The sequence below is a fragment of the Lissotriton helveticus genome, assembly GCF_964261635.1.
Source record: "Lissotriton helveticus chromosome 1_1 unlocalized genomic scaffold, aLisHel1.1 SUPER_1_unloc_51, whole genome shotgun sequence".
NCBI classification, from domain to species: domain Eukaryota; kingdom Metazoa; phylum Chordata; class Amphibia; order Caudata; family Salamandridae; genus Lissotriton; species Lissotriton helveticus.
In genome coordinates this window covers 714,387-732,582 of record NW_027611694.1, presented here as the reverse complement: position 1 = coordinate 732,582, position 18,196 = coordinate 714,387, and the positions used below count along the sequence as shown (strand labels likewise).

The following is an 18,196-nucleotide window of genomic DNA, read 5'->3' as shown; positions in this document are numbered from 1 at the left end:
TCCCCCGTGTGCAGCTGGTGAAAAGTTAATGATCGGCATTTAATTCAACTTCCTGTTACTCTGTTCTTCAAACAATCGTTAAAGATTGGCTGAGGTGGGGTGCTCAGTGCAATGTTATTGGAAGCCAGCATCCTACTACCCAGTTCTTTATCGCATCAGTGCTACTGAGCTATAAATGTTTTATTTCTGTCTGATCTGGGCCTGCACCTGCTTTACCTGTCATAGAGGATAAGCTGATGTGGAATCAGCACACATGCTGCTAGTTTCAGGCTCTTCGGTCCAATGCAGTAACAATCCACTATCCAGCTGCCTCACCTATCACTCGTTGACTCTGTCCCTGCCTTGGACCGTTAGGGAGCTCAGCTGCTTTTTGGTGAGGTTTGTGCTGTACAAACACCACATGCATAGCACCTTTTTCAAAGGAAGAACACTTTGGTGACAGCAAACTTTGCTGCTGTATGAAGCAGCTGAGATAGTAAAGACCCTTGTGGCATGCAGCAAGCTTTGGATCATTTACTGGTGGGTTTCACACTGTGAATTAATTTTATTTTACATTGTTGAGCTGTGCCTATGGCATTTTGTGGGTATTTGAAAAGCAGTGCTAAGCATGTGGGCCTTTGTAAAAGCTGTGTAGGGACTGTGTACTTGCCGGGCATGTGTGAGAGTCGCAGAAGGCACTTTATCTTTATCTTATGTGCAGCGTGCCCTGTTCTGGTGCATTCTCCAACGTGTGGAAAGAATGAGCGCACCTCAGTATTGTTCCATTAAATGTGGCCAAAGTGGTTTGTACAGGTGATGTTGGAAAGCGTGAGTAGACGGAGAGACCTATGAAAAGTCATGGGAATTACGTGGTTGGAAAATGTTCGCAGTTTGTGTGCTGGAAAAGGAATGTTGAAAGCAGGTCTATGCATGTGAGGTACAGGTGAATACATTTGAGAACAGGCCCTACCTTGTATGGAGGGCAGCAGAGGTGTAGGATATATGGACATAGCAGTTTGACTTAAGAGATGTTTTTAAGAGAGTGTTTCGGGTGCTGAGCATGGTCCAGGGGTGAAAGGGTGCTAACTGGCTTGGCTTGGCTTTGGCGCACCATCTGTGCTCTTGCTTCGCTGATGCAGCAAAGCTGTCAACTAGTGGGCCGCCAGGCTAGTGTGCTATCTCAAGCTCTAAAGTTGGAGGTGGGACAACTAAACAACAGAGCAGCCCAGCTCAATCTCCTAGTCCATCCGGGGAACTCCCACCCCGATGGATAATACTGACAAACTTAAAAATATATGTGAGAGAAGTAAAACCACAAAGTAAATACAGTCATTAAACTGCTGCTCCACTACATATTGTGGGTGCAGTGGATGAAGCCAGGCACCTCTGCGAACAGTAATATTTGATTTATCGCACAACATTCTGATGTCCACCCTTCTGTCTCGAGTCTTCCTGATCCATCTCTTACTCAAAGTGCTGTTCTTGTATTAACAAAAGCTTGACCATATGCATCTAGCTAAAGCTGTAACTAGTGTATGAGTGCTATGCGAGCGCCCTTTTATTTTACTAAGTTACTCATGAACACCTTTGCTGAAATAATTAAGATGTCGCGTATTCAAAGCAACTTATATGTAAATTTCTGTATATAGTTAAATATGCCTTCATAAGTTTCCAAAATGGTAATGAAGAGGTGTTTATACAATCAATTGAAAATTGTATATGCATATTCCGTAATGTTTCCCTTTAAGTAATTTTAAATCTCTTTACATCCGACAGAAAACTATCTTTGATTGTACAAAATGCTTCAAAATAAGGAAGATAACACTGTAAATCTGCAAAAACAAAGTCCGAAATATTGAGTTCCAGTATTCAGGAAAACTCAAGTGCCGTCAGAGACAGCCGAACCTGGACATAAACTGACAGATCCTGGAAGGAAGAACAAGGGAAATTCAGAGATTCTAGGAGTCTCAGCTGTTCACCTCCGTGCCTCAAAACGAAGAAATTATCTCTAGAAAATTAAGACAACACTGATGAACCTCCTCTTATGTAAACATGCCCGGTACCAGCTTTGATCATGACATTGGTATGAGGTGGTCACAGCAGTGCTCTGCTTCCTAAAATAATAACAGACCACCATTCAGTGCTAGAGGTGTATTGTAAACTGTTTCAGACCAATCCACAGCAACCAGCGAAAAGCGCAACGGAATGGAGTCAGACAATTGAAGATTAAAATAAATAGGGGTTCTGCTGTCTGAAATACAGAGCACTGTCCCAGTGTGCACCGACCAGAAGGACAATGGATCTTTACCCGCAAGCTTGCAGAACCATTATCCAGCCTAAAGACCCAATCTCCCATGAAGAAGCCTTACACACATTATGAGGTTGGAAAGTAGTTGATGACCATTGCACGTTATTCTTTAATCGGAAAGCAAACTTGCAAAATACAACACCTACAGGGAATGCAAGAATAACACAAGTGCTTTATCAGTCATGTTGGCCCTTCAGGAAGTACAGTCAAGGGATCTAAACAAGTATATACCAGACCCAGACACACTAACCAAGAGAGAAGTCTCAGACACATGCAGTGAGAGCTTTAGTTTGTCATCAATATTAAAACCCCATCAGCAAACACACACAGGGAAAAAACAATTCAAATGCACTGAATGTGTAAAGAGCTTTATTCAGTTATCAGGCTTACAAAGACATCAACGAACACACACAGGGGAAAAACCCTATCATTGCACTGAATGTGAGAAGAGCTTCAGCCAGGTATCAGGTCTCCAGACACATCAGCGAACACACACAGGGGAAAAACCATACCATTGCAGTGAATGTGAAAGTAGTTTTAGCGAATCCTCAAAACTCAGGAGTCATCAACGAACACACACAGGGGAAAAGCCATATAAATGCAGTGAATGTGTTAAGAGCTTTAATCAATCCGCACACCTAAAACGGCATCAGGGAAAACACACTGGTGAAAAACCATATAATTGCAGTGAATGTGGAAGTAGTTTTAGTGATTTGTCAACATTACGGAATCATCAGCGAACACACACGGGAGAAAAACCATTCAAGTGCAGTGAATGTCCGAAGAGCTTTATTCGATTATCAGGTCTAAAACACCATCAGAGAACACACACTGGAGAAAAACCATATAATTGCAGTGACTGTATGAAGAGGTTTAGTCGATTAACACACCTAAAAAAGCATCAGAGAACACACATAGGGGAAAAAACGCTCAAGTGCAATGAATGTGGGAGGGGCTTTATATATTTATCAAACCTAAAACAGCATCAGAGAACACACACAAGGGTAAAACCATTCAAGTGCAGTGAATGTGGAAATAGTTTTAGTGACTCTTCAACATTAAGGATTCATCAGCGTACACACACAGGGGAAAAACCATACCATTGCAGTGAATGTGGAAGTTGTTTTAATTACTATTCAACATTAAAGAATTATCAGCGAATACACACAGGGGAAAAGCCATTCAAGTGCAGTGAATGTCTGAAGAGCTTTAGTCGATTATCAGACCTAAGATACCATCTGAGAACACACACAGGAGAAAAACCATATCATTGTAGTGAATGTGTGAAGAGGTTTAATCGATTATCACACCTAAAACAGCATCAGAGAACACACACTGGGGAAAAACCATTCCAGTGCAGTGAATGTGGAAGTAGTTTTAGTGATTCGTCAACTTTAAGGAAACATCTGCGAACACACACAGGGGAACAAGCATTCAATTGCAATGAATGTGGAAAGAGCTTTATACATTTAGCAGGACTAAAACGGCACCAGAGAACGCACACGGCAAAAATCATTCAAGTGCAGTGAATGTAAAAGTAGTTTTAGTGAATCTTCAACATTAAAGATTCATCAGCGAACACACAAGGGAACAACCATTCAGGTGCAGTGAATGTCTGAAGAGCTTTAGTCGATTATCAGACCAAAATCACCATCAGAGAACACATACAGGAGAAAAACCATATCATTGCAGTGAATGTTTAAAGAGGTTACATTGATTATCACTAAGCATGGGCGGATTTTGCGAATTGGCAATCCGCGAAATTGCGTATTTACGGATTTGCAATCCGCAAAATCCGCGAACTCTCGCAAATTTTGCGGATTCCTTTTTTTTGTGTGTTCGCAAGTGTTTCTGCCATTTCGCAAGGGTTTTTTACCAGTTCGCAAACGCGAACTTACTTGTCGGGTAGCAACGGTCGTGACCATGTTGTTTCTACGTCTGGTTCATCACAGCACCCTCTGTTTCACCACTGCCACCCTCTGTTTCACCACTGCCACCCTCTGGCTCACCCATGCCACCCTCTGACTCACCCATGCCACCCTCTAGTTCATCACTGTAGATTATGGGGGGAAAAGCACACCTGCCCTACCTCAACTGACATGAATGAATTAGGGGCTGATTAATGTGTCACTGAATTTGAACTTCCAGGCTGGCACCTGCTTCCTTATCTGTAATTGCTTTCTGTTGCAGTGTAATTTTTTTAACAGGACCTTTGTTGTATACTTGTAGCTATTCTCTGAGCCTGCTGTGATGGTCAGAGCAGGGTCATAGAATAGTTGCAAGTAGGCAACTGAACTCTGAAGGGGCCCCTCAGGAAGCACTACAGGGAATGGTTACTAATCATAAGATTGAACTTTTGCACCTGCTGAGTGCTTTCAGTTTTGCAAAAATCCAAATATCCAGCAGCATCCACAAAAAGTAATCCTTCCAGGCACTACAGGGAATGGTTACTAATGATAAGATTGAACTTTTGCACCTGCTGAGTGCTTTCAGTTTTGCAAATATCCAGCAGCATCCACAAAAAGTAATCCTTCCAGGCACTACAGGGAATGGTTACTAATGATAAGATTGAACTTTTGCACCTGCTGAGTGCTTTCAGTTTTGCAAAAATCCAAATATCCAGTAGCATCCACAAAAAGTAATCCTTCCAGGTCAAGATCCAAATCAAAGTGATCAGCACATGAAGAAAGCACTGGGAGGAGCCTGCTAGACAGGAACAGGAAGTTGGAGACTGTGGGGCACTTCCTTCCTCCCTTCCCCCCCAAAATGGACTCCTTGCAAAAAAAAAGTGCACGCAAATGTCAACCTGAGGAGTTATTCTGATAAAAATCATAATTTTCAAGGTTTATGCTGCCTGCTGGTGGATTTCTTGTGCGAAATTGCAAATTTTGCAATCTCGCAATTGCGAGATTGTCGCTGCCCGCCGCATCTACGTGTTCGCAAGTGTTTACTCCAGCGTCATTGTATAGTATTCTAGTTGGCCAGTGCGACCAAGCAAAAAATCCGCTTCGCACGGATTTACGAATTTTCGGCAAGTTCGCGAGAGTTCGCGGATTGCGAATTTGCCGAAAATCCGCAAAATCCGCGAGCGGAACGGATTTTACGCCCATGCTTAATTATCACACCTAAAACAGCATCAGAGAACACACACTATGGAAAACCCATATAATTGCCATGAATGTAGAAGTAGTTTTAGTGAATCGTCAACATTAAGTGTTGATCAGCGAATACTCACGAGAAAAGCCATGTCATTGCAGTGAATGTGTGAAGATCTAAATTTAAATGATTGTTCTTCAAAAGAAATGAAAAATAAAGGTTGATTGCACTATAATAATATATAGCTATAACCAATCACAATGCTATACAATGTACACAATAATCACTAGATTGTACATGTTAAAAAGAAAGGCATGTTTTTTGATATGTAATTGAATAAAAAAATGATTTGTATTTTGTCATTTGACTGCTGATTTTAAAAAAATTAGATTGCTCCCCTAAACTCAAGATAATTTGTGCTGTCAGCAGGTAGTCTGGCACAGGTGGCATTAGAGGGGGGTCCTGTCTCGACAGTGTGACTGCTCTCAGAATGGCTCTGCTTTCGGCGTTCACATGACTGACAAGGTTTCTTTGAGATGGGACTAGCTCTCTTGTGTTGATGGAAAGAGAAGTGCTCCTTGTGATACAAAGACCTGGGCTTCACTTCTTTTAATTCTGTCATTTTTGTCCAACCAATGTATCATTTCTTAGGAAAGTTAAAAATATGTCTGTGTCTTGGCACTCCCCTTGTTAATAATCCATAAAAATGCCATAAAATGTTCAGTACTTGTATGTATTCTGCTACAAGAGGGATGTAAACATACATTTGTCATATTCCAAAGAGACTTTTTTTAAGGTTCTTATTTACTGCAACTTTATATACTGGGTGTTAGATTGTGTTACATCTAGACCAACAGTATCTGTGATTGACGTGGAATAAGGGAGCCGAGTACAAAGAGTTTCTCAGAAAGCTGTGAGCACCTCGAAAGAGTGAACAGTTATAAAGCTATGGTTATTTAAGGGTTGGCTTTTTGTCGACATGTTTATGCCACAATCATATCCAGAATGTCGGTCTTCCTGTGTCCAGGACTAACCGAGTGTTTCAAGCTTTTTTCATAGTATGGAAGGAAGGCTGTTCCTTAAAGCCCCTGTAAGAACATACAGTGCTAAAGTTTGAGCAAAAGCAATCTATGGAGCCCTCCGCTGGTGTTACTGAGCAGCACCTGCTTGAGCTGTTGTCGTATTTAACTTGTAAAAGAGAATTCTGTGGTTTCCTCCGGGGAATAATCATTCCATAGTCCTATGGAAGCTTAACTTTAAATGTATAATTGACTAGAATGGAACTGAAAGCCCTCCAGGACTGAGCTAAGATAGGGATAAGTAAGTAGTCTGTACTGATGATTGTCTTTGTTACCTGATGAGCTCGAGTGTAGATGATTGGCACAAGAATCGCTGTTATCACACAGTTAACCAGCTCAAATCTGTGCATGGAATTGTGTTAAAATGTCCTTATTTTGTGCACATATTCACACCAGTACTTCTAAAGCCAGTACACCATATCTAATTGATATGAAAATGATTGTATTTGGTTCTTTTGATTGTGTAAACCTTTTTCTGCCTCTAGTTCTCTTTAAAACAGGTGCTAGCCGATATACCTATAAAGCTGGTTTGAGATACAGCCTAGCACACTAGTTCTATGTCCAGTAGACTAGGACGAGGTCACTGTCAGAATTTGGAAATGAAACCTTTAGTTACCGTTAAATGCTAGAAAGAGCATTGCACATCTAAAGCGCCAGAGTTCCATCCACCATGGCACTTTTGGTATGGTAGGCTTTGTGAACCAATGATATTCAAGTAAAGAAAGATGACTCCCTATCAACTTGGCTACCTGTCCTGTATGACATGGTGGGTGTTCACCGAGAACTGGCTTCTCAATCTAGGTGGAGAGCACTGGGGATGCACAAACTAATTTAAAAGGTAGTTTAGTTGATGAACAAGACAGCTGTCCCTAGCTTTTACTGCAGTGTACAGAATAAAAAGGTCATACATTTCTGAAACACCTTGATGCTGAGTCCGAGGGAATGGATAATATGATAACAAAGTGGCAATTTGCCAACAGTTATATATTGAGATACATTTTCACTGTATTAAAGCCCTTTAAACGAAAAATATTTTTTTAAGAACACTAGTGTGAGAATCTAGCATTCCTCCTAACCTTAGATGATTTGGACGTTCTGTAGTAATTGGCCAACAGTATGACACAAACAAACTATAGAGTTTTAGGTCAAAAAGTGACTTCATTATCTTAAGAATTCCTATTACCCATAAGTTGGAGGATGCTGCTGGTAACATATTTCCGCAGGTTTGATTTAACTAGCGGCGTGATTAACCATAAAATCTTTTTAGTCAGTTTGTGTATCTTCGAATGTTTAATCAAACGTGTAATCTGTTTTTGAAGTTGGATGTATCTTATCCTGTTGATCCACCAGTTTCTTGTTTCCTACCAGTGTTTATGAATTAATTAGTTGATGTTAAAATGCATTTCAGTTGTTTACTTGTTCTTCTGTGCTGTTGCTGTATCAATTTCGTGAAATATTAATTAATTCCTAAATAAATCTTGATTGATTCATTCACTCACATTCTGTCAGCTCTTATGTGATTTTTTTTGCTGAGGAACTGAGAATGCTTGAAATGTATGTCTCGGGCAGGGGGCCTCAGACTGGGGGAGGGCCCTCCTAGAGGGGCCTGAGATGATGCCAGGTGGGGCGCTAGGCTCTGATCAAAAGAAGAATTATGCTGATAACGGTGCTTTGTTTTAAGCTGAAAATAATGAGCGGCAGTAAGCTGCTCTCCAATGGGCCATCACGATTCACGAACATGTTTTGTCCATTATATCCTAGCTACGAGTATATGTCAAAAGGGACGGAACTCCAAATGTCCTTCAAAACCCCCAACCCCACTTCAAATAAACACACTGTGGGTACTTGTACCTGTTATTATTATAATCGAATCTAGGACCTTAGTGTAATTGTCCCGATTCATGCCCTTATATAGGTATACTTTATCAGGCCCTTATATAGGCATAGAAATCATTACCATATTTAGGCCTGAACCATACAGCCCGAATACGGCACAGCTACTTCCACTAAGTTCCGAGAATCAACAACGATTTCTTGGAAAAACCAGCCTTCAGCAGCTAGGGACTTCCCCCTGCTTGAATATTAAGTTATCCAAGAAATCCTGGAGATTTTGAGGAATTGGGTCTTCGAATGACGTTATTAAGTCCAATGTTACGTCAAACTCAGCACCTTCAAGGTATAAATATGCCTACATTTGCCCAGACAAACACACGGTGGTTTTGGAGCAGATTGACTAACTACTTGCCCGACGCCCTGCAGCCGCAAGTGCCGAAAAAAGCCGACCCTCCAGCAGACGCACTGAGAGACGCTGTCTTTTCTCTGGCCGAGAAATCCAGCTCCAGTGTTTCCGGGCTACCCTTGCGGGTATCTGGGAAATCGAGTCCTGAGAGAGAGATACAAGACCTCCTTCATTCTAAACCAAGGTACGGAGCTGATTAAACCCTAAGAGAATTCTTGCTTAGATTCTTGGCAAAGAAATACTAAACTTAAATACTCCTCACTTACTTCTTCCCTAGTGCTAGGCTTAGGTCAGGTACACCGGGGTAGGTGTATTTTAGAAACACCAGTTGAGTACTTTTAGCCATTTTTTTATCACTGTATGTATTTTATATATTTTAGTCAATTTATGGCATAGATACCATACCATGCTTTTACAGTATTACTTTATAATACTGTTCGTATTATATGCCCTGTACTTTATAACCAGTATTGCTATTGGAGCAGTTCATTTCTTATGCTTTAGAAAGAAGACTGTTCAATAAATACTTTTTATTGAAAACGCCTGTCTCATTATTTTCTCAGCACCTCTGGTGAAACGAAGCATGCATGATTGACTGAGTGAAATAGTTATCTATTGTTTCCGCGACTCTAGAGATTGATTTCTTATTTCATGGGAAACAAAGTTGTCATGTTTATGCGGTTGTCAGAAACTAATCCCTTCTTGTGAATTCGAGAAAGTTTCTAGTGACCTCTGAGCTAGCTGGCACTCACAATTAAGTTTAATATATATGGTAGAGACCTAGTCGACCTCAGTCCTAACGTCTAAACTACAGTATATATTATTCCAATACGCAGAGCCTATTGGGAATATAGGAACTACACTACATTATTAGAACATTGGAATGTTGGGAGCTCCATTGAAGCAGCTCCGGGCTTGTATTGGCTGGTATAAGTCCGTAGCTCCAACATTCCAATGTTTGTCTTCATGTTTTTATCTTTTTAATTTAATACATTCTACCCTTAGTGGGTGGAATGTTCCAATAGCCTTATAGCCCTTCTGCCTTGGGATATACTGCTTGTTAAAGGCCCTGAAACCGTTATAGTCCCGAGACGTAGGCCCTCGGCAGAGGGCGATAAGGCTATATTATAGCCTGCCTGACCAGAATAGTATGTTTGGCAATCATTACATTCTTAAAACAGTATTTAACTGCAATGTTTAAATAAGTCTAGACATATTTAAACATTGTCAATTGAATAGAATAATTGTGAAAAATTCTGAGGGGTCCCCGACGATCGCTGTGGGGTTGGGGGCATAGCATTAAAAGGTTTTAAGACCACCGGTCTAGGGTGTTCCTCATCGGAGAGGTGTGAGGGGCCTGATGTAACACTGTTGGTTAGTCAAATCTTAAAGGAGAGGGCACCGAGACTCAAAGCCGAAGGATTTCAATGTCGAACCTGTTTATCACCACTTAATCATCCTCACCATTGCAATAAGTGACTGGATCAGGCCCCTCCTCCCATGTCCAGATGGGCTGCTGGCTGAGTATATTCAGCACATGTTTGGAAATCAAGGTTTGAGATGTAAAACATGAAAGTAATAGAAACATGTACACTTTACAAAGGGACGGTGATGGTGATGCCAAGCCCTATGTGACACTGTTAGTACTGCTAGCAAGAGTGTGTACATTCATCTGCTAACAGCGCCGCTCCATCATACCTGCAAACCAAACCTATTCTAGACCCTCTCCAGCAGCACCTGTAGGCGGCTGGCGAGCGAACTCTAAACTCTCTCTCATAAACCCACCCTATTCTAGACTCTCTCCAGCAGGCCCTGCAGGCGGCTGGCCAGTGAACACTAAACTCTCTCTCATAAACCCACCTTTAGCAGACATGGGGGTGAGCACTTCAGGCAAAAACAATAAAACTAGGGCTGCTGATCAACCCCGATCACAGGACCAGAGTGTTTGGTCCTAGAGATCCACGAGGACTAGTTTGGTCCTGTGTGGGGATGAAGCGTAACCGGTTCCTTACAGAAATGCTGAGTGTTGACAGGGGACAGGCAGCCCTTGGTCTGGAGGAGCATGGGCATTCAGTACTTATGACCAGGGGTTGCTCAGCCCCTTAAAATAATTTATAGACAGTACATAAACCACTAGGACAGCGGCTGATGTTAAAATCTTGAAGGGGGAAGAGTTGCGTTCCCTAAACCGCTGCAGTTGGAGCTGACCCTAGGAAACCACCCAAACTTCATGCTACTTGGCCTCCACTGGTTCTTTTGGTAGGGCACCGCCAGAACCTCCTTTAGGCTTACTTCAGGAAGTAGTGGGTTTGAAACTCTGTGACTTGTATTACAGTCCGTCTTTGTGTAAGTAGCCCTAAAGTTGTAGGGTGCTTCATAGGGTTAGCATTTGAGTTGGAATAGGATTGGCCCCTGCAATTTTTTCGGAGTTTCATTAAGCTCCCACTCGACCCGAAGGTATTGGGGATCATAATGCTTTATATGAGCCCCAGTTGCTTTACAGATGGACACATTCATTTGTGTTAGGCACAGGGATATTGAATGATTTGCCCAGAATCACAGGATGTCTCACGTGACGGATCGGAGTGCCATGCCTGAATGTAGCTAAACCAGAACCCCTAAATGTGCGCTGCCAGCTTTGCTCAGTTTGACTTCTAATTATTATAGCAGCGCTTCAGCACTTGACAGCTCAGGAAGCCATAAAAATGTGTGACTTCGCATTTCAGTACGGTGATGCGGACCACAACATTGAAATGTGTTACTCTAACCCCTGATGCGTGATACTTGGCAAGCCTGCTCCCCTCAATGCAGGCCCCCTTGCAGTATGGTGCAAGGCTGCCTGCATTGGCGCTAGGCAGCTAAATTCAGCACCAGCACAGGGAGAAATGCAAGGTTGCACCGTATTCTTGTAAATACGGTGTAGTCCTGCATTTCAGAAGTGGAGAGCGTTGCGTTAAACCAAGGAGGTCAAGTGCAAGTTCAAAGTTCAAGTTCAAAATGTGTATAGCGCACTACTCACCCAGAGGGTCTCAAGGCGCTTGAGGGAGGAGGGGGGGGGGTACGTTATTTGTCGAATATCCAGGTTTTTAATTGTTTTCTGAAGGAGAGGTGGTTCTGTGTAAGGCGGAGGTGGGTGGGGAGAGAATTCCAGGTTTTGGCTGCTAAGTAGGAGAAGGATCTTCCCCCCGTGGTGGATCTTTGGATGCGTGGAATCGCGGCGAGGGGTTGATTGGACGATCGTAGTTGTCGGGTGGGGGTGTAAAAGGTCAGGCGCGTGTTGAGGAATTCGGGTCCTAGGTCGTAAAGGGCTTTATGTGCATGAAATTTTGCCTGACCAAGATGCCCCCTACGTGTACCCTATGTTACATGTGTGTTACATGTCACCCATGCTTATTTTCCCTTAAGTGGCCTGAACAAAGAGGCCTCTGCATTTACGTCCTGCTTTAGGATGCCAGTAATTAAGTCTCCCATGCAAGAAATATTAAGCTAACATGAAGGCCCATGTATTTACATTGTGCACTTTTAAATAAATCACGATGAAACCTTTTTTGTGGCTCAGTCTGAATCACTTTCTGAAATAAGGGTTTTTCATGACTCCTGACACACTGAAGGCTGCAGTTACGTATCTCTGACCTCGCATGCTTCTAGCTCAGCCGAAAGATATCCAGCGAGGGTTGCCAAGATATTATTATGAATAACAGTTATCTGCCTGCTGTACAGAGTCACATTCCTGCCCAGTGAGGAGGGTAAACAGAACCCGTCTGTAAAGATAGGGCCTAGCTTTCCTGTCTCTGTTTAAATGAAATAACAGTGCTTGCATCTGTAAAAAGCCCCCACAGCCCCATGCAATGAACGAATAAATATATGCTTTTTCTGATTCCTAGTGACAAGCAACCTTTACTTCAGATAATACATCCCCGACTCTAGATATCTCTAGATATCAGATAGTACAAGACGTGCTGGTCGCCCTGACACTGAAGGTCTCTCTACTAGACTTAAAGTCAGCTCTCCTCCCAGTTACACGTCAATTGCACATCATGACCGAGTTGCACACAAGTAGGGCAAAGTTCCAGCTGGTCATGCAAACTCCTCCTCTGTGTACCACCCACCTATGACACCTACCTATCACCTACCTATGACTCATAAAGTGTACACCCACATGTACGCCCACATGCTCTTATCTGTTTTCTTTCTCTGCTCTGTCACGAGCGTTCCTTCCTACGCCCTATGTACAAGACAAAATGTATATATGTTGTTCATTGTTATTAAATGTTAGAAGACCCTTCCTGAACCTCAGTGGTGATGGAACAGATTCTCCCTTAACTCGAGTTATTGGAATAAAGCCCTTTTAACTTGGACACCACGGACTCTCTGCCTCTCATTTGATACATGCTAATTGTTAATGCCTAGAAATTATGCCAGGGTAATTATTTTATTTACCACATTAATTTGGCGCCCGACCAGGACTATCCCTTTCCCCACGCGCCGGTGACGTAGGTACAGCTTTTGCCCCCTTCTACAGCCGTGACGGACTTCAAAGTGCGCACCAGCAGGACTTCCTGCTTACTCCCTCAGGCCCACGGAGGAGACGGACTGCGACCAGGCGTCCACACGAGGCGGTGAGGATCGCGGATCATCCCAACCAGAGCCCAACTCGTGAGAGAGCAAGGTCCGAGGTTTCCAGAGGTCCACCCGTTCCAAGGCGCATGTGCAGAAGTAGAAGTAGACGTGGACGTAGATGCGTAGAAGTCCGAGGCCTTCAAGTTTCAAGTCCTGCTTCCCGGTGAGTACCACTATGGGGGATGCATAAAGTTTCAAGACGGGTTCATTTTATATGAAAACGGTCAAGACGGGTCCACGTTATTCGTGGAAACGGTCAAGACGGATCCACGGTTAAACGTGGAAACGGTCAAGACGGGTTCACGTTAAAACGTGAAAACGGTCAAGACGTGTCTCATTTTTGAGACCGGTATGGTTGTACTGTATTCCAGTGCATATAGTTTTTCAAGTACATGTTTAGTTCTCTGTATTGGTTTAGATCATGTTTGTTTTAATGTTATGATGTTTTAGTGTGAATGATTGTTGATTGTTTCAGTCTATTTTTGTGTATTACATTTCCATTGTGTTGGTTTCAACATGCCACTGTTTTTAAAATTGCGTCAGATAGGGACCAGAAAAGGTATACTAGAAGAGTTAGTTAACATCCCGCCTAGAGACAGACCTGGTCATTTTATGTATAATAAGCAAGGGCTAGACGCCATTTTGTTTTTAGACTTATGGGTAGAGTACACCAAGGGTTTAGAGGAAAAGTATAGATGGCCTATCTCAGGAACCTGGGATCCTGAATGCATTATGAGAGTAGAGGAATCGCTATGGAAAAAGAAGTCAAGACCCTCTCAGACAGATGCCATTGAATTGTGGCGCAAAGAGTCACATAGGAGAATAGAGAAAGAATTTAATAAAGCAGAGAGAACTAAACAAGCAGCGAAAAAAAAAGCGAAAGAAAAAGAACTAGCTAGAGTGACCACCTTAGAAACACCCATAGGTCGCGAACGCCACCACCTGTACCCTTTAGAGTATGTAGAAAGAAGCTGACAGCATCAGAGTTCCTTGTAAATAGCTCCTTGTAAATATGGTTTAGTAAGAGCATGTCATTATTATAACATGTTGAGTTTCTTGTGAATATGGCTTGTGAATAGCGCCATGTGGTTATGGTTTGTGCAGAGCTTGTTATCATTACGTTAGGCAGGAGAGAGCTAGATCTCTTTCAAGTGCTTGGAGAAAACGTTTTGAAGATGTGCGTACGTGTTATGTGATAACGTGGAGAGATGAGTTCATGACTTTCCCATGTACTGCAGTCATTGGGGAATGATTGTGCTTCAGCTGCCAAAGAGTTAATATCTTGTATTGAGAAGGCAGTATTTGTTTTAACATGCTGTTTAACAAGGTGTTGAGGGATTTTGGCGTTTTTTGGTGTTTGGGGGGGGCGTGTTTTTGAGCGGAAATTCGTACCCGTTCCAGTGGAGGGATTTGGTTGCTTTTTAGTGAGGATTTAGGGAATCGCTTCGACTACTGTGATGCCAAATTTGAAAAGGATTTGAGCTGTGGAAGTGGTGGGAAAAGCATGTTTTGTGCGGAGGTGCGATTTGCCATGTTATCCAATGGGCGTTTTTCTGAAAATTGAGAAATTATTTTGGGGGTGTTCCAGGTGCGCTAGGGGCCCGGGGGTTGGATCAGCGGTAGAGGAGGTGGATGGCCAGATGTGCTGAATTTTGGGGATTTTTGGCTTGGGCGAAAGGGTGTGTTTGGCTAATGTGTATTTTTTGGAAAATGGAGCTGTTTTGATTTGTGCGTGCTTTTAGGCCGAGATTTCGTGGTGTGCTAAATAGTTCTTAACTGAGTCTGCGGGATCGGCTGAAACTTGGTAGTGTCTAGTTTTGCGGCAAAGTAGCTTGAAGGAAATTGGTGGAGGGGAAGGTGTCTTTTTGGCGTAGTTTGGAAGTGCGTTTTGGCACGATTTCATGGCTGTGTAGCTCACATGCATGGTTATGTGAGCTGACACTAAAAGTCAGTGAGTGTTTTAGATGAATAAGGGGTTGATTTAATTTTTTCATTGGTTGATGGGTCTGCCTATGTGCTTTGTCAGTTTGCTGACTGAAATGGTAACGTCTTGCATGGAGAGTAAAGAAGTGTTCATTTAACATTCTATTTCAAATGCGTGCGTGTATGTGTGTAGGTTTGCCTTGGAACACTTGATTTAATGTGTTTTGACTCAGAGGTCGGTAAGCTATAAAATAAACCAGTCAGATTGAGATAAGGGTTTGCATGGAGGGTGCTTTAATGTTTTCATGGTTGAGAAGAATATATAAAACAGACCCATCATAGAATGTGCTTTTAATTAGTGTAATGCAACCGTGTGTTGTTTTTTTAAATAAAATTTGTTCTACAAAATATACATTATTATTATTATTATTATTCCCAATGCAAGCTGCCCTTTAGTATAGCGTGTGACAGTTAATCCACTCAATTAGACAACATGTTTTTTTAACCTCAATTAGAAAACATGGTTCTTTGAAAAAATAATGAATCTGGCCCTTTTAAATAGGTAGTATGGAAGAGCTTGCACATTTAATTATGAAAATCTTGATTCTGCAATGCAAAAATTGTTTCACATGTTATCTTCAAAAAGTAAAATGTGACGTGGTTCCATGCCATGTTGTTCTGCTTCTCTTTTTTTCTTTGCAGCTAGTAACAATATTTTTTGATATAATTATTTTAAAATGCTAGCTAGCTAGCTAGGTTGAAAAAGAAAATAATAAGTCCTTATTAATTACTGATTTTAGGATACTTTTGTCACGTTTTAATTTGCTTCAGTTAAAGTTAGAGAATGTTGGTTAGCCCTGTGGCCTGGGTACAGATATGTTTTGAATTACAGAATGTTATCAGTCATAAGCTTTTATTCGATATGCAAGATATCTTGTAAGCACATTTGAATACAAACATTACAGTATCAAAAATAGAAAAACATGCCGTACAAGAAGCCAGTATAAAACTCATTTAAGAGGGATAAAAGGGCGTGAAATGCCCGTTAATAAATTAGCTAAAAAATGAATTAAACAGCTACTGACAATCTCTTACAACGAATAAGCCAAAACTGCTTTAAAAATTTTGCTATTCCACACACTAAAGGGGGAGAAGTGTCTGTGGTTAGGATACGCAAGGCTACTAGGTGGTTACGTGTGCCCATATTTCGACATAGAGGTTTCAGCCAAGAGCTCCTAGGCCTTGCATAATCCGGGCATTCAAATAGAACGTGGGCAATGGACTCAACCCTGCTCGGGCAGCATGCACAATTAAGGGAAGTGCGGCCCGCTGGTGTCCATTTCGATACCACAGCACCTACTGGGAGGGATCCAACTCTGAATTTAAAATAAAGTGAATTACAGAATGTGTTTTTCGACCTTGAAGTGGCTCAGGCTGAACCATAGTTCAGCCAGGCCCCGTAGTGGCCTGGCTCCCGGGGAAAGATATTTTGTGAAGGGAGGGCTTTTCCCTCTTGGAGAGCAGAGCAGTGCCTGTCTTGTTGTTATTGGCCTTCCTCCAATTCTTTTCCGCGGACAATTATTGGCCGTCCTCCAGCTGAGCCAGGCTTCCTTCGCATGCAGATAAAGAATGCTTGCAATTTGACTAAGGTCTCTCGTCAGTAACTTGGCAGCTGTTCTTAGCTCTCAGAGTTTTTGAAAGGGGTAGGCAGTGCAGAGAAAAAATAATATTTGATGAAGCCACGGTGAAATGTTTATGGAAGGTGGGGGTCAGGTTGCTCTTCCTTACAGCCAGCACTGAAAGCTTCATTGGCTTCAGATAAGGCATGCTTGCACATGAATGGTTTTTCCCTCGTAGTGTAAACAGAATAATTGGCAGGGGTTTTGCTCTTGCAATGAGTCCTAGCATTTCCAGTCAGGCATTAAAAAGACAGCTGGACAGTATTTACATGCCTCCCAACACTGCTCTACTCCAGACGACATCCTGATTACAGCACGTTCAGAACCAGAATGCGCAATTGCATCACTGACAGTTTTACATTTTCCCTTTCAAAGTTGCAATTCTGTGAAAAGCAAGTGGTGTACCTTGGACACTTTCTTTCCAAGGAGGGTATACAGCTAACACAAGCCTTTCATTCAGTTAATTGCTAACCTTTCACAGCCCAAGACACAAAAGGAAGTACGGGCCTTCACTGGCCTCACTTCTTACTGTAGGCAATGGATTCCCCAGTATGCATATCTAGCCAAACCACTCATACAGTTAACTACACAGGAGGCAGCCACTCTGACTGTCCTCCCTTGGACACAAGAACACACCTTGGCATTTGTGGAATTAAAAAAGAGCATTATATCAAGCGCCAGTTCTAGCGTTATCTGTCCTCACACAAGATCAAGCAGGAAAACACAAGCTGTGTGCTTATTTTTTTCTAGTACACTAGATCCAGTGGGCCCAGGCTCTGCCTGCGTGCCTGAAATCAGTTGCTGCAACAGCCCTAGCCATAAGACAAAGTGACTCAATAGTGTTGACACACCCTCTGACAGTACAAGTACCACATGCAGTAGAAGTTCTCTTAAACAGGACACAGACACAATATTTGACTATAGCGAGACTGACAGGATATGAACTGACATTATTTCAACCACACATAGAGATCAGACGTTGTAATATTCTGAATCCTGCTACACTTTTGCCCTCAAGTACAGTAAATGCACCATCACATGACTGTGTGGAAGTAATGAATATAGTGACAAAACCAAGACAAGACCTGACAGATATTGCACTTCCAGACCCAGAATTAACGCTCTATGTAGATGGATCATGCATGAGAACCAGTGCAGGAGAGTTAGTAGAAGCATATGCCGTGACCGTGACAGAAGTAATAGAGACAAAGAAAATAGACACTCTGTCGGCACAAGCAGCAGAGCTCATCGCTCTGACACAAGCCTATATAAG

The 18,196-nt window shown here is 42.3% G+C and overlaps 1 pseudogene; it reads left to right on the top strand.

The window, feature by feature from the left end:
* Positions 1-1,802: 1,802 nt before the first annotated feature.
* The window catches only part of LOC144806180 (uncharacterized), a 98,709-nt pseudogene continuing 82,315 nt past the window's right edge, over positions 1,803-18,196 (top strand).